At 41.0% G+C, this 15,264-nt stretch overlaps 1 long non-coding RNA gene across 1 annotated transcript; it reads left to right on the plus strand.

Annotated features, from left to right (window-relative positions):
• Nucleotides 1-201: 201 nt before the first annotated feature.
• Nucleotides 202-15,057, plus strand: LOC135300077 (uncharacterized). The gene is made up of 3 exons (XR_010361956.1): nt 202-585; nt 14,767-14,844; nt 14,935-15,057. It is a non-coding gene; the product is annotated as an uncharacterized LOC135300077 (long non-coding RNA).
• The last annotated feature ends 207 nt before the right edge of the window (nt 15,058-15,264 follow it).

Below are 15,264 nucleotides of genomic sequence, written 5' to 3' on the forward strand. Positions count from 1 at the left end.
TGCTGCACAGCTGTCTCTGCTTGCTAAACCACTGGTGTTACATGCTCTTGCTTAAGGCCCTGGTTCAGATCAGATCACTGTTAAAACTTATGCTCATGATAAAACACAACTTTCTGCAGCTGAAAGGGAAAACTTGGACAGATAAATGTAATTGCAAGCAGGTGCATGCTGGAATCTGCAGGCCTGAAACAGCCCTGAGAGGTGCATGCAAAGCTGGAGTGCTAATTCAGGACTCAATGTTTTGTGAAACTCAGCACCAGCCTGGCAGAAACAGGAAGAGAAGAGCACAGGAGGCTTACACTAATCTGTGTTGCTTAATTTAAGCATAGGAAGTCTCCCAAATATTGCCTGCAGGAAGGACAAGATGGCAAATGCTGCTCTCAGGGCTGGGAGGAGGCAAAGTGCACTCTTCACCTCGTGAAATGCAAGTAGACCTGCTGCGTGGCAGGACTTGTGGGTTGCCTTGGCTGCTCAGTAGGAACAATATGTGTTGGCAATAAACTGCTACACACACTGAGTACTGCTGGGTTTCTAGGCAGGGAACTGTAGAACTGTTTGTTTTCCTGACCAGATGTTGAAAAGTAGGTATGTTCTCCACTGATCTTTACATCTTTATCCTAATATCCCAAAATCCTGGTGGTGGATGTCAGTCATTGTGTGAGTATATCTGTTTTAATGTGTGTCTAAATTTTAAGGCTTGCTTTCAGGAATTAAACTATCTAAAGTAAATATGTAACAGTATATTCAGACCAATTAATATTTTGGAACTGTACCATTTACCAGTGGTGAAAATGCATTTTCTGTGTAATTGATGGGTTATTGCAACACAACTGAGTCAATGCATCTGGCTGATGCTTCATTCCCAGTCATAGCTTCCCTTTGCAATTTGTCATCTTGGCTGAGAGGGAAAATCCTTAGTAACTGTCTGTTAGGGTTATCTCTTATAGTGTGAAGAAATGGAGATTTCATTTTTCCTTTCTGTATGAAGAAAAAAACCCAATTTGACTGACTTATCATGCAAGGGAGAAGACTGCTAGCTCTTGGAATCCATCCTGTAGTTATCCTTTGCAAAAGGGTTTCAAAAAGCATTGTCTGTCATGGCCACAGAACTACTGAAGACACTAAAACTGTAAATAAATTTGGTCCAGGGGTCCTGTTCATAGTGGAAAAGGTGCTTCTCCATCATCATTAAAAGCCTACTCCATTTTTCATGAGGGAACTTTGAAAACAGTGTGTTAGCATCATATTTAGCTGTATGTAAATAGAACAAGTTGTAATCAAAAACTGAACAGATGGTTTCCAATTTGGGGTTTCACTAACTCCTTTTACAATTCATGAGAATAAAAGTGAGGAGTAGATTTTAGGGTTTCACCACTTTCCTTCAGAAATGTCACAGGTTATTAAGATCCAAAACACATTCTTACTCCCTGGAATGAATTAGTTCCTGCCTTACAAAGACAAGTCAGGTGGCATTTGATGTTTCTGTGCCATCCACTGCTCTGGCAGCTAGATGGCAACTGCAGCAGCCATGCTGTCCTTCCAGCCCCTCTGCTGTGTTATCCTCCAGCTCCTGTCTTGCTGCTGTTTTTCTCAGTCTAAAATTTAAGTAATTCACATTGGAAGTAGTTGACTGTTCTTTCTCTATCGAAGTACAACCATTGGATACATAATAGCAAGAAAGCAGTCAGGCAACCATTATTTTTTTTATTTTATTTTGTGTGTGTGTGTGTGTGTGTGTGTGTTTAAAACATTTTGCTTCCAGCAGCACAGCATTTGGAGGAACAAAAGAGATACTAAGCAGAGATGAACTGGATGGGGAGGGAATTGAATGGGTTGAAAGATAAATGACAATATGCTCAAGGGTTATGAGAGCCATCTAGCGATAAATACACTAGGAGTGAAAAAGGTCACTCTGAATAAGTGAGTGCAAAAAGTAATCAAGCATTAGAAAGAGGGACATGCCATGTGTAAAGAATGAGGTTCTGGAGTTAAGAGTATAAATACTGATAAGGAAAAGAAAGTGGGAGAATGAAAGCAGATTGCCCAAGAGCTTTCAAAAGTTGCACAATAAAATTGGCTTCAAGAACACCAGGACAAAGAGACAGGGAAAAAGCCAAGGACTTTCACAAGGGAAGCAGATGCCTGGGTCCAGCCAGGGAGCAGCCAGGCAAGCCAGAGCTGGAGCGCACAGGCAGGTGAGTGGGCATGGCACAGCCTTTCTTGGGAGGCTGTTGTGCCCAAAGGCAGCCCCCACAGCTTTGGGGCTGCTCCAGCAGAGAAGAGCAATGGCTGCAAAAGGGGCTGAGGCCAGGGGCACAGCACAGATGTGTCCTCAGCAGCCCTTTGCTTGCCATACTGCACTGCCATCAGGAAAGGCAGAAGCTGTGTGCCTGCAGGAATTGCTTCAGGCTGGTCATGCTTCTTCTGCAGTCAGATTCTGCACAAAGCCTCTGTCTGGCGTGCAGGGAAGATCTACCCTGACATGCAGCAATGATAGCTTGCTGGGAATGTTTTTTACTGCTACAAGACTGAATCATATGCAGAGCCTAGTCATTTCAACACCCACCTGGATCAGTTTAACACAAGACCTATTTCTATAAATTTTACAAGTCTTCCATATGGCATATAGAGAAGATTAATTTTGGACCCCTGCTGCATGTTTACATCTTGATTCTGGGCACTTTAATAGGTAGTTAAAGATGGAAAAAATCTCAGGGAAAAAAATCCCTGTGTTTCCTGCCAGCTTGTCTAACTAGCTCTTATCAGCCTGTCTCCTGGGCTGTGAGAGTGTGGGCTTCAGGCTTTTCATCTCTGCATGTCATGGGCAGCCCACAGGGTAAGAACACAGAAATGGCAGCTATAATGCCAATGTTAAGCTAAACAAGATCAATGCATCGGAAACCTGATCTCAGCTGAGGGAGAGGATACTATCCAGAGGGACTTGGACAAGCTTGAGAAAGAGCTTGTGTGAACCTCATAAGGCTCACAAGGCCAACCACAGGGTGCTGCACCTGACTGGGGCAAGCACCACTATCAATATAGACTGAGGGATGAACAAATTGAGAGAAGCCCTGCTAAGAAGGACTGGGTGCTCATGGATGGATGAAAGAACGGATAAAAAGCTGCACATGAGCTGACAACGTGCACTTGCAGCTCAGAAGGACAAACACATCCCTGCCTGCATCAAAAGCAGTGTGGCCAGCAGGTAAAGGGGGATGTTTCTGCCCCTCTGCTCTCATGAGATGAGCTGGAGTTCTGCCCTCTGCTCTGGGGCCCTCAACACATGAAAGAACAATTTTGAGAGGAGGGCCACAAAAATGATCAGAGGAATGGAGCACCTCTTGTATAAGGAGAGGCTAAGAGAGCTGGGATTTTTCAGCCTGGATAAGGGAAGGCCCCAGGGAGACCTTACTCTGGCCTTTCAGATTTTAAAGGGGGACCCTTCTAAGAAAGATGGAGACAGATATTTTAGCAGGGCCTTTGTGACAGGACAAGTGGTAATGGTTTTTAACTAAAACAGAGTAGATTTTTACTAGATATAAGAAAGAAATTTGCTGTGATGAGAGAGGTAAAACACTGGAACTGACTCTCCAGAGAGGTGGTAGATGCCCCATCCCTAGAAACATTTAAGATCAGGTTGGATGTGGTGCTGGTTGAAGATGTCCCTGATTATCGTATGGGGAATTGGACTAGATAACCTTTGAGGATCCCTTCCAACATGAAGTATTCTGCACTTCTGTGAATGTATGAAACCTGATTTGTCTGACCATTCAGATAGATCTGAATGGCATATAGCTCCTGACAGTAAAGTTCTCCAGCTCTCTTCTTCCTTATAGGAGGATTGCAGGCAATAGTATGGAACACTTAAGAAACTCAACTCATGCCTGATGAATTGCATCAGAAAGGGTGATGGAGAACATACTGGTGCTCAAAAACACCTTCAAGTCCTGAGTTAAAGTTGTGATTGGGTAGGAATAGGGGGAATTCTGTATAAGATAATTTAATTTTGGCATTTTGGGGGCTGAGTAGCTCCTGAGCCACTTGAAGGGTCTATCATGGAATTCTATGGTGGTTCCATATTTGTAGGAGCCCTTGGCTCTCATTGTTGTCTGTAGTTGTCTTCGATGTTGCTCATATGAAACTCTCCATGGTTTATCAGAAGAGAACTGAAACCTGCATCAGCAGTTGTGGAACACTCCTGGGGATACGAGTGAGGGGCGCAGGCTACAAGGATTGGGATTTTAGCAAGGCTACAAGCATTGGGATTAGCATTTTAGCACCACTAGAGAATTTTAATTGCTTGCCACAAGGAAGGGAGAAGAACTACAGTGAAGTGTTGCTTTTGCCTTTTTCTCCAGAAATGTCTTCTTTTTCTCTTTGCTAGTGAGAAAAAACAAACTTTGTTTGTTTGTTTGTAAGACTCATCCCATCTGCTTTCTTCCAGAGTTATTGAGCTGTGGTTTTAATGTGAGACAATCACCGAAATGACATTTAAATTGAGATATTCCTTGCTTATTTCAAAGGAAAGCTAAGCATAAAGAAGGAACAATCCAATACAGAATTTCTTTCATGATTGATCTCTACTTGTAAGGAGATTTTCTGCATTTCTCCCTTAAGGAAAAAACAAACCTTTGTATACTCTTAAGTGAGATCAAGGCCTGTTTTGAAAAGATTAACATGTAACTGCACTGGGAACAGCCAACAAGACACACAGTAAAGTAAACTTCATAGCAATGTGTAACTGGGATTACTGGAAGTTGTTTGTGGTTGATTATTATGAAGATAAGAACAAAAATTAAGAAAATGTCCAGTATGTGTTACCTAAATGAAATTAAGATCAATAGTATTCTTGCTTGGTCTGGCCCTGCTGGGAGGTTTAAGTGACTCTCACCATTATTGTTTCTGCTTGGAAGCGGAGGAAGTCTTTTTATGCCCAAAAGATTTATGCCCAGCAATAGAGAGTTATCAAAGAGACGTGTGTCTCTCCACCATGGAAGAATAAGTGTGTGAGAAAACTTCTATGTCCACAGTGAATCAGTGGCTTCTCAGTGCTGGCTGCCTTTGAAAGCTGAGACATCACAGATATGTAGTTCTGAAAATGATGGATGGCTTGATCTAGGCCCAAAGGTCCCACCTTGGGTATAAGAGATGGATGGGATCTTCTGCAGGGATCCCAGCACCCAGGCTGCCTGGAGAATGAGCCACTGGTGGCTTCACTTCTGAGACTATGTGCTTGTACACAGAGGGCAGCATTTTCCAGCCCCACCAAGGAAAATGAAGGGGAATTTGCAAGGACTGTGTTCCAGAATTTTGCTTATGCACTTCCTAAAGGCATTAGAGGGGACAGACCTGTTCCCACTTGTTCAGATTGAACAAATTCCAACTGACACAGCAGCTGGACAAAATCTGAATTTACTTCCTAGGTAATAAGGACACAAGTATTATCTCAGCTGAGCCCCATGTCCCACTCATGTCCCATGATGTGTCACAAGGTTGTGTCCCCAAAAGCTGGGCAGAGATAATTGTTTTCTGTCTTTAACCATTTTTAGGAGTTTTGTTCTCATCCTTTCAGCTTTAATGGCTTGCCTCTTTCCTGTGGTCTGGATAATCAATGCTACTGTGTTTATAATCAACACTGAGTGATTTTTCATGAAGTAAAACACAAAGAGTGGCCTTGCTGAGTAGGCAGCATGAATGTATTTGATTTGTATTTCATTCTCAACCATTTATTCTTAACTTGACCCCCTTTCCTCCCTGCAACTATCAGGCTTTCAGCATAAATGATAGAGCAGAGGCTTGCACTGTCTTACTTCATATTAGGCTATATTCACAGTTGCTAATGTTTCATAAATCACACCTGAACAACTGAGCTTTGGTAGAGGTCTGTGGATCTTATATTGGTTCTGCAAACACATATGTAGAGAAAGAAGTTGAGAGTAAGTGTATAGTTCTGTGGACAGGGAGTTTCACAGGAAACATTTATTACCCTATGCAGAACTTTTCCCTGCTGGCTGTCTTCAGGTCTAGCATTAACATCATGTCACAAGCAAATGCCAAAGATGTTTTATCAGGTTATTTCATTTTGGTTTTGCCATTAATATGCACCTACATAGTTTCGTCTTCTTTGTCCTTATACTCCAGTTATTAAAACACTTTAATATTCCCTATGGATCTTCTTTAGTCAGCCTATACATATTTTATACAAGCAACTCCTCTGAGGGAAGCAGTCCTTCTATCAGCACCTTTGCTGAAAGAAGCTTACATTTTCCTTGAATGCAAAGTGGAGGGATACACTTGTAACTACATGACTAGAGAAAAAGCATCAAGTGAGCATCACGAACTCCTCAATTCCTGATTTCTAAAAACGACAATAATATACTAGAAAAACCTTTATGCATCAGTATGTGTTGTGTTACAGGAGTGAGGTGTCACATGGCAAAAGCATATGTGCAATAGGAAGAAAAAATTGTTACCCTTAAAGAAATTATCTTTATAATCTAAAAAAAAAAAGATAAAAATAGCTGGGCAGTAAGATGGAGCTTGGAGGCGGTGCTGAACTGAAAATATAATCTTGCCTTTGATTCTTCAGCCATCTCTGAGGTAGCTTCTCTGGCCAGTGATGGGCTAAGGTCCTCCAAAAAATATTTGAGGAAAGAATGGGTGAAATAATTTCAAACAAGACTCTTTTGTCTTAAGAATTATTTTAAGCATCTTAGTTGTGTCTAACTTCCACCTTCCATCAGGATTAGTTTTCATCAGGATCATGCCTTTATGATTTTCCACTCCTATTTTTCTGTGCCTGCAGGATGAACTATTCTTCTCATGGATGACACATTTTCAAGCAAATTTCTATTTTGCTGCTCTTTGCTCATGCACTGAGTTGCAAAATATTCTTGTCCTTCATCACTGCATAACATGTGAAAAATAAACTAATGTAGCGTTTTCTCCTTTAGGTCATGTGTGTTGATATTCATTCAGACTGGACCTAAGGCAGAACTCTCTCTCCTGGAGAAAAATCACCTCCTCTGGCTTTAGGTGGATCTTTCTTCCTGGCACAGAAAAGGATTCAGGGATGGGTGCACAGCTGACTTTTCTCTGTCACAGTGATGACTGGCTCTCCAGTAAAAACATCTTCCCATTCTTATTGTTCTATGAAAATCAGATATTTTTAGCTCACTTTGCAGACACCAATTGGCAGTGACATTCTGCCCTTTTAGAAAAGTAAATTCAGTCACTGAAAATATAAGTTCCATTCCTGCAAACAGATATGTGTGCATAGTCTGTGCCTCTTTGCTGATCCATATTGATCAGGGATAAGGGTCTGTCTCTGCAGATAGCTTTGAAGGTTCAAGGTCTCTGTTGTGGCAACATGAGCAGTTTGCTGAGAGCCTGTACATAAAAGGAAATTGGGAGATGAAGTGGAAAATCTTGTCTCTGACCTCCCCCCCTGACAGCATGGGAGGAAGGAATGTCAACTTGGGCATTTTTCAGCTTTAACTATGAATAGCTCCAGTGGAGTTAATGATACTTAACTAGTGTTTCTGTAGACAGCTAATCTGTTCTTCTGATCCTCCCAAGGCTCCCTGCCCCCTTTCCCCTTTTTATTAAAAAATGAACCCACTCAAGGCAGAATTTTAATCTTATGTGACCTGCAGTTTTCATAAAGAGCTGGTTGGACAGGAGCAATCATAAAGTTTCTGTATCTGATGGCTTGTTCTGAAGCATTTGTTGTGCTCCCCACTTGTGGTTCAGCTGATAAGCACAGTTCAAGAAATAAAAAAAAGCATTGTTGATTGTCAACAGGCATAACAAAACCAGATTGTGTTCTGATGGTATTTTAACAGAGATATTCTTTTTAAAATGTGCAAAGTTGACTGTGCTGTTTTGGATAGACATTTTCTAAATGCATAAAATCAATGGGAAAAACAAAAGACATTAAAATCTTTAAGATGAAAGAGATCAGACAGATTTTTTAATGTCCAATCCATTAAGTTGTCTGAGGGATGGATTATGTGCTGTATTTATCACCATAAATGCACCTGATTAAAAAATTTACATAATTAGTGTATTAGTAAGTAGCTTTGAAAAGAACCGGTACATATATTTGTGTGTTTGTGTATATATATGGTAAAAAATATCATGCATACATATATATGCAAATTATATATCTAGTCAAAGAAAGACACCTAGTAACCAGGACCTTCCTTCTGTCATAGTTCAAAGAGCAGTAGTTGAAAAATGAGAAGCTGGAAATCTTTAGGAGAAGATTTCAAAGTGGTTTATAATACAATAAATTGGTAGGCCACCAGTTTCTAAGAGCTGCAGCAGCTCTGCCTACGAGCAGCATTGGTATGGTGGCAGGATACAGGGGCCACTACTGGAAGGCTTTGCTATATGTCAAATCCTTTATGCCAAAAGTCCCTCAGTGAGGTGCAGCTCATCATGTGGGCTCTGACACTTGGAGTCAACTGCAGAAATGTCATTGAGAGAGGCAGTTTGAGCTGAGCAATTTTAACACAAAGATTTTCCAGCTTCCTCAGACTCAAGTTCTAAATTTAGTCTCTCCTCTCCTCTCCTCTCCTCTCCTCTCCTCTCCTCTCCTCTCCTCTCCTCTCCTCTCCTCTCCTCTCCTCTCCTCTCCTCTCCTCTCCTCTCCTCTCCTCTCCTCTCCTCTCCTCTCCTCTCCTCTCCTCTCCTCTCCTCTCCTCTCCTCTCCTCTCCTCTCCTCTCCTCTCCTCTCCTCTCCTCTTTCCCTTTTTCTAAACAATGCTGGAGAACAGTGTTAGGAAAAAGAAATATTTATTGACTTTGTAATGGGATTAAGGAAAATTGGAAGAGAGTATCATTAACCCAAGGGATAAATGTTATATATGCAATCACTGCTATCCAAACTGTTGTTCATCTGGAAAACCAATTTAAGTTAAGCCTTTTTTAATTGCTTCTCTGTGTACATTTACTCAAATCAAGGAAGGGGCAGAAATATTTATTTTCTCTTTGCCAGAATTTTGTTGAGAATGACTACCATTTTTTTTTTCTTTTCTCTTTTGGTTACTTCTTATAAATATGGATTTGAACAAAAATGTCTGCTTCAGAGTCAGAATATCTCTGTCCACTGAAGGAAGTAAGATTTCATCCTGCAGCAACAGGAATTGGGGTGCAGCAGAAGGTGTCTAGATGAGATTAAGAATTTCTCAATACCACATCACAGGAACTCCTTTATATCAAAATGGAACATTTCATATTAAACTGTTGGAGAGTGTTCAGAGGAGGGCCATGGGGATGGGGGGTCTGGAGGGAGAACCTGGTGAGGAGTGACCGAATGACTTGGCCTGTTCAGGCTGAAGAAGAGGAGACTGAGGAGAGACCTCATTGCAGGTACAAGTTTCTCCTGAGAGGAAGTGAACAGGCATGAACTGATCACTCAGGCACATGGTGTGACCCTGGGGGTGTCCTGTGCAGCGCCAGGATTTGGAATCAGTGATCCTAATGTGTTCCTTCCAACTCAGCACATTCTCTGATTCTGTGGTTCTCACTTTTCCTTGGCTCTGGAAAAGAAGGGTTTCCTTGGAAAATTTGCTACTTATTTTTTCTGATTTTCTGGTCAACAAAAGGTTGCAGTTTTACTGCAGGATAGTAAATAGATGCAGCAAAGGGGCTGCATTTCAATTGTAGCTATCACTCAGGCAGGTTAACTGTTGCCTGTGTGTTCAAAGAGGGAAAGGCTTTGAGATGAACTGGGCAATGTAAGAATAGAGATTAGTTTAACATTTGGGACACTGCTGACTGTATTTCAATATTGACCTTGAGCACTACCTTGTCAGTAACATACATATTAAGCCTTTGAGCACCAACATTATTTTATTGATGAAGTAACCTTTTGCTTGTGGTAATAGTGGGAAACCACTGCATGTATTTCAATGGAATTTTTCTATGTGAGAAAAGCAACAGTAAAAAGCTCAATTTTACAATTTTCTTTTAGGTGCAAAACAGCCCACAAACCTCTGCATAAAACATTTTTCCTTTGTCAGCATATCAGAAGGTAAATTCTCAGTGCTAAATCTTGGCACAGTGTGTATGTGGAACTTCGTGGCATACCTGTCAGATGTTCTGATTCATTTTTAGGACTCTGAAATATCACAGCTATAAAAGATTTAAAAGTTCAGCGCAGATTCAGCTGCTTAATTCAAAGAACTGTGCTCATTCACTGTTTACCTGCCCTTTGCATACCCTCCAGGCTGAAAATGGGAATTGGCATCTTAACAATGAGCAGTGCACCAGCATTGTGCTAATGAGCTGCTTGGCATATTCACCTCCATGCCACTCTGCAGAAGTTCATTCCCTTTCATGGTACACTGTGTGGGGAGAAGGCTGTGGCACCCAGGCAGGCCAGGCAGAGGAAAGCCACAGAGAGCATTTAACAGGACATCAGCCCCCTTCTCTTCCCTCACATCCACAAGCAAATCCATATCTACAATGCACAGTGCTGCATCTTGTGGTTGCTGCAGATTTCCCCACCAACCCTTTTACTTTTCCTTTCATTTCATGCCACTTCCTATCAGCTGGAGGAATGTGGACGTGGATGGGTGGTCCTTGCCTTGGAAGATCTTACATGTGCTGACAGCAGAGCTGCAGAACAAGACTTTCCTGATTTCACAGAACAGATTTCAAGGCTGCTGCATACAGGGTTGTCCAGTATACACTTGATCCCCTTATTTACCTATAGACCCTCTCTGAAGTCTTTATAAGGAGTGAAGCCAAAGAGTACCAAATACTTCTTTAAAATTATGTAGATTTGCTCTTTTCTCTTCAAGAACTAGTTCTACTTACTGGAAATTTTTGGCAGTCACAGGATAGTGAGTACCTACATGTTTTAGTGCTGCATTCTCTCTGCTGGGAGATGCTGTGGAATGTAGACTTCTCTAATGAGAGCTCCTTCAAGCCCTTTTCAGTCTTGTTGAGTTTCCTTATTAATAGAAGAGAAGCAATCTTCCTTCAATGGCAGCAACTCTCTAGGCAACTGCTGAATTTATAAGAATACAGATGGTGCCTGCCATTTCCTTTTTTCAGTACCACAATGCATTCCTCATCTGACATGTGGAACTTGTTTGGTACCATAATGCAGCAGCTGGAGACACTTTTCTTAGAGGTAAAGGCAGTTTTGCTTGCATTTTTCTTGGCAGCATTGAATTTTGCCCACCTGCAGACAACATTAATATTTTTTCCCTTCTGTGATAGCAGAGCTCATGATGGTGATCTGATTTGAAATATTTTGGCTCTATGCCTCTTCCTCTCTGCACCACAAACTGATAGAGCTAAGCACTTCTCTCTTTCTAAACAGGAAAAAAAAAGACAAAAAGAAAGAAAAAAAGCAGGCAAAAATCAAGATAAATCGGTATGTAGCATTTAGAGTATTTAAATGGAAGTGTTATGCTTTGGGATCTATCTCTGGCAGATAACATTGCTAGATTTGAATTCTACCAAATTAAACAAAACTCAAGACTGTTTTATTAGAAGAACTAAATGGAGAGGAATGCTATAGAGCTGGGTGCTTTGCAGTTCAGGCTGATCTTTCCTGACAGGTTCTGGTGTGCTGCTGACTGCACTGGAACAGCCCAAAAATGGACAGAAAGAGGAGGATCTCCTGACTGAAATGCAAAGATGCATTAATCATAGGGAGGATGTCTATGTCAGCTTCTGACAGCAAAATCCATACATTTGGTTGATTGCATAATGTTGGTTAACTGGTTTCTGGGATATTTCCCTATTGTGTTTGTCAACAGCTGTTATTGCAGCAATTTGGGTTTCAGACTCTGGGCTTTGTAGTTTTAACTCCTCTCTGTCTTAATAGCTCTCAAAGCAGCCTGCTGGTCCAGTGTATAGCACAGCTGAAGAAAATGTAAAGACCTAGAATAACATGGCATAGAAATAGTACCATTTCTGAGGATTTAGATGACACTTTTAGCATCTCCCTTGCTGCAGACCCTGTTGGAGTGGTTACCAACTCAGTTTGTCAGGCTTTAGATCTGTGCTGCTTAGTAAAGATTTGCAGTTGGAGTTACTGTTTGGGCTCACTACCAGTTCTCACTGGCAGAGATACAAAAGGGTTAAAATGGTTCAAGGAGTCTTTTCAAGGTAGGCAATAACTCCTCCTATTTGCCATGTTGTTAAAGGTTTCCTCAGGGTTTTAATCCAGAGTACCTAAGAGAAAATATGCATCCAGATAAAGGCAGATATCTGGGTGCAAGCAGTTTGCCTTAGTTTCTGAGTGCAAATATCAACAGGCTAACAACTCTCCTGTGTGCAGGCAGAAGATCTCCTTTACTACATGCATTTACCATTAGCATGTAGCAAAAATATGTTCAATTGTAAATATCAGCAGACTTCTCTTTTCAAATATGCAGGAAAAGACAGTGGGAGCAAGCCATATCCTCCAGCTACAATTCAGTCAGATATTTACTTCGCTTATTCAGTGTAAAGGCATTTTTTTGTGCAAGTCACGTGGATTTTGAAATGAATTACAAGATCAGCTGTTCTGACAGGCCAAAAAGAATATTTTTAGTTCCACAGTTAGTAAACCAGATCAGCAGGACATGACTTTTTGTGTGTTCTCTGTGAAAACCAACTGTTCCCTAGTGTTGGAGGTGAAAGGGTACATTTTTCCTTTGGCACGTGGAATGACTGAATTTCAGCCACTTCACTGTTCTAGCAGAGCTTGTTCTCATAGGAAAACTTGGTGACTAATTAGAAATATCTGTAAAAGCAGTTAGAACTGCCTCTTCTTTGGCTCTTATCTAAAAGTGTTTTTTAAAAGTAGCTGAGTAATTTGATAATTTTTAATATAAAGCACTGAACAGAAATGCTGCAGCTTTGTGGGCTGTTTGAGGCTTGCATCTTTACATGGCATCAATGAAGTCCTTTCTGAAGCACAGGCACCCAGAGGTGGGGCAGACAGCTGAGAGGTCTGGGATAAAAATTTATTCTTCTCACTTTGACAGAATCACAGAAATCTAGAATGGTTTGGATTGGAAAAGACAAAGTTCATGTAGTTCCAACCCTGTCATGGGCAGGGGCACCTTCCACTAGATCAAATTGCTCAAAGCCCCGTCCAGCTTGGACTTAAACATTTCCAGGGATAGAGCACCCATAACTTCTCAAGGTAACTTGTTCCAGTGCCTCACAGTAAAGAATTTCTTTCTAATACCTAATGTAAACCCACCTTCTTTCAGTTTGGAGCTATTCCCCCTTGTTCTGTCACTACACGCTCTTGTAAAAGTGTCTCTCCATCTCCCTTGTAGGCTCCCTTTAGGTACTGGAATGTGCTTTAAGGTTTCCCCACAGCCTTCTCTTCTCCAGGCTGAACCACCCCAAATCTCTCAGCCTTTCAATTTATTTACAGAAGAAAAAAAAAAAAGACAAAAAAAAGAGAAAGAGATATGAAGGGAATAAAGGGAATATTAAAGTGAAATAAGTCGCAGAGCAAAAATGAAACAACTTGATAATCCCATCTCTAGGGAAATAGCAAAATAGCAAATATTATATAAGAGACTCAAGCCCTTCTAATAAGGATGCCTGTCTTCTTGAAAGGATAAATTGGATTGGCATGTCTAAACTTGGAAAATGAGTTAATGAAAAAAACTAAAAAATGGTGCAAAGGACAGAAAAAAAGCAAATATGGAAAAAACTGTTTATGGTTTCTCACAGTTTCACTAGTTGTCTTCTAATGTTTCCATAATTTGAGCCTGTCTGGGGAAGTTTTTGCCTTTTTACCACAGGATGTTGTAGATATTAGAAGTATAAGTGGCTGCAAAAGGAAATTCATGGAATTAATGGGAAATGAAAAGATCCTTACAGGATGTTAAACACAGAGGAAAATACAATAACTGGCTTAGGATGCTAAGATTTCTGACAGCTGAGAGAATACATTAGGGAGAGTATCTGGGTGTGCTTGTGCTTTTTCTATATTCTTTCCTTTATTCCTTAATGCCAAGTTTTGATCTGAGTACACTTTTTGTCTTTCAGCTTCAGTATTGCTAAAAGCAAAATCTGTGGTTAAAGGAAGGGAGTAAAAGGTTCTAGCTGATGCCTGTCAATTACTGAGTTGAAGTCTTTTCCTGCTTCTTTTACATGCACAAAGTAGTGATTTCAGAGGAGTTCGTGTCAGTCCACTGAAGTTCCTGTAGCAAAAAGCAAGAGGAATTACCTAAATCTGAGATCTTAATCATCCTTAGAAGGGTCCTTCTCCTATAAGTGAAAAAACTCTGAGAAAGGTTAATAGTGGAACAAAACCAGTCATTTAATAATTAAGTCAAAAGTTAATTTATCAGCACTTACCAATTTGGGAGAATGGGAGGGGGTGCAGGGTGGGCAGGGGTGAATAAGCCCTAGAACTTATTTATGCCTTTCAAAACCCACATGTGTTTGGGTGAAAAATGCCTACCACCCTATTACCTCTGTCCAAACAGTTTTAAGTTTACTTTTCCAAAACAATTCCATTCACTTCAGTTGCCTTTCAACTCTATCTGTATATCAAAATGTAATACTCTTTACTGAATGAAACAAAGTCATGATTTTATAGCTGAATATTTGATATTGGGGGTTTCCTATTGTTGCACTCCCTTACAGTTTTCAGACTGCTAGATTCACTTGGATAGAATATCTCTTTTTTCAGTATTCAAATAAATGCAAAATGTCTCCATTTAGTCTTCTCATTAATGTTTAAAAGATAATTTTCTTAACAATTAATATGAGCTTTTTTTGATGTTGTAGATATGGAAGACAGAGGTAAAACACTTGTAGGATGGCTCCCCTTGGTCCTGTTTCTTGACTTTGGCAGCAGCAAACTTGGTACAGTTTTAAAATCTTTCTAGTTTCTGGTCTAGGTTTAGGGACTTTTCCAGATGTTGACTCTGCTCCCTTGTTGTGTCTCTGCTTCAGCTCCAGCCCACTCCACCGGCCCACACAGGAGCCACAAGACAGGTTATTATCAGCTCTGTGGTCTGTCTCTGCAAACAGGACAAGAGGATGATACAACACTTTTTCTATCATTACATGATAAGGGGAATAGGAGATAATTGTAGGAACTCTCAAAGGAACTACTGAAAAGCTAAGCCAGGTTCTCTGCTCAGTCTCCCCTGGGGCAAGAGGACCCAGGTCAGCTGGGTGGACAGGCTCTGGGTGGTGGGAAGGACAGGTTGCCACAGGCAGGGGTGACTGTGTGTGCTCTGCTCCTGCCTGGTGCCAGGCACGGATGCTGTGACTCCTGCA

This window comes from Passer domesticus, chromosome 4, assembly GCF_036417665.1.
Source record: "Passer domesticus isolate bPasDom1 chromosome 4, bPasDom1.hap1, whole genome shotgun sequence".
Lineage (NCBI taxonomy): Eukaryota > Metazoa > Chordata > Aves > Passeriformes > Passeridae > Passer > Passer domesticus.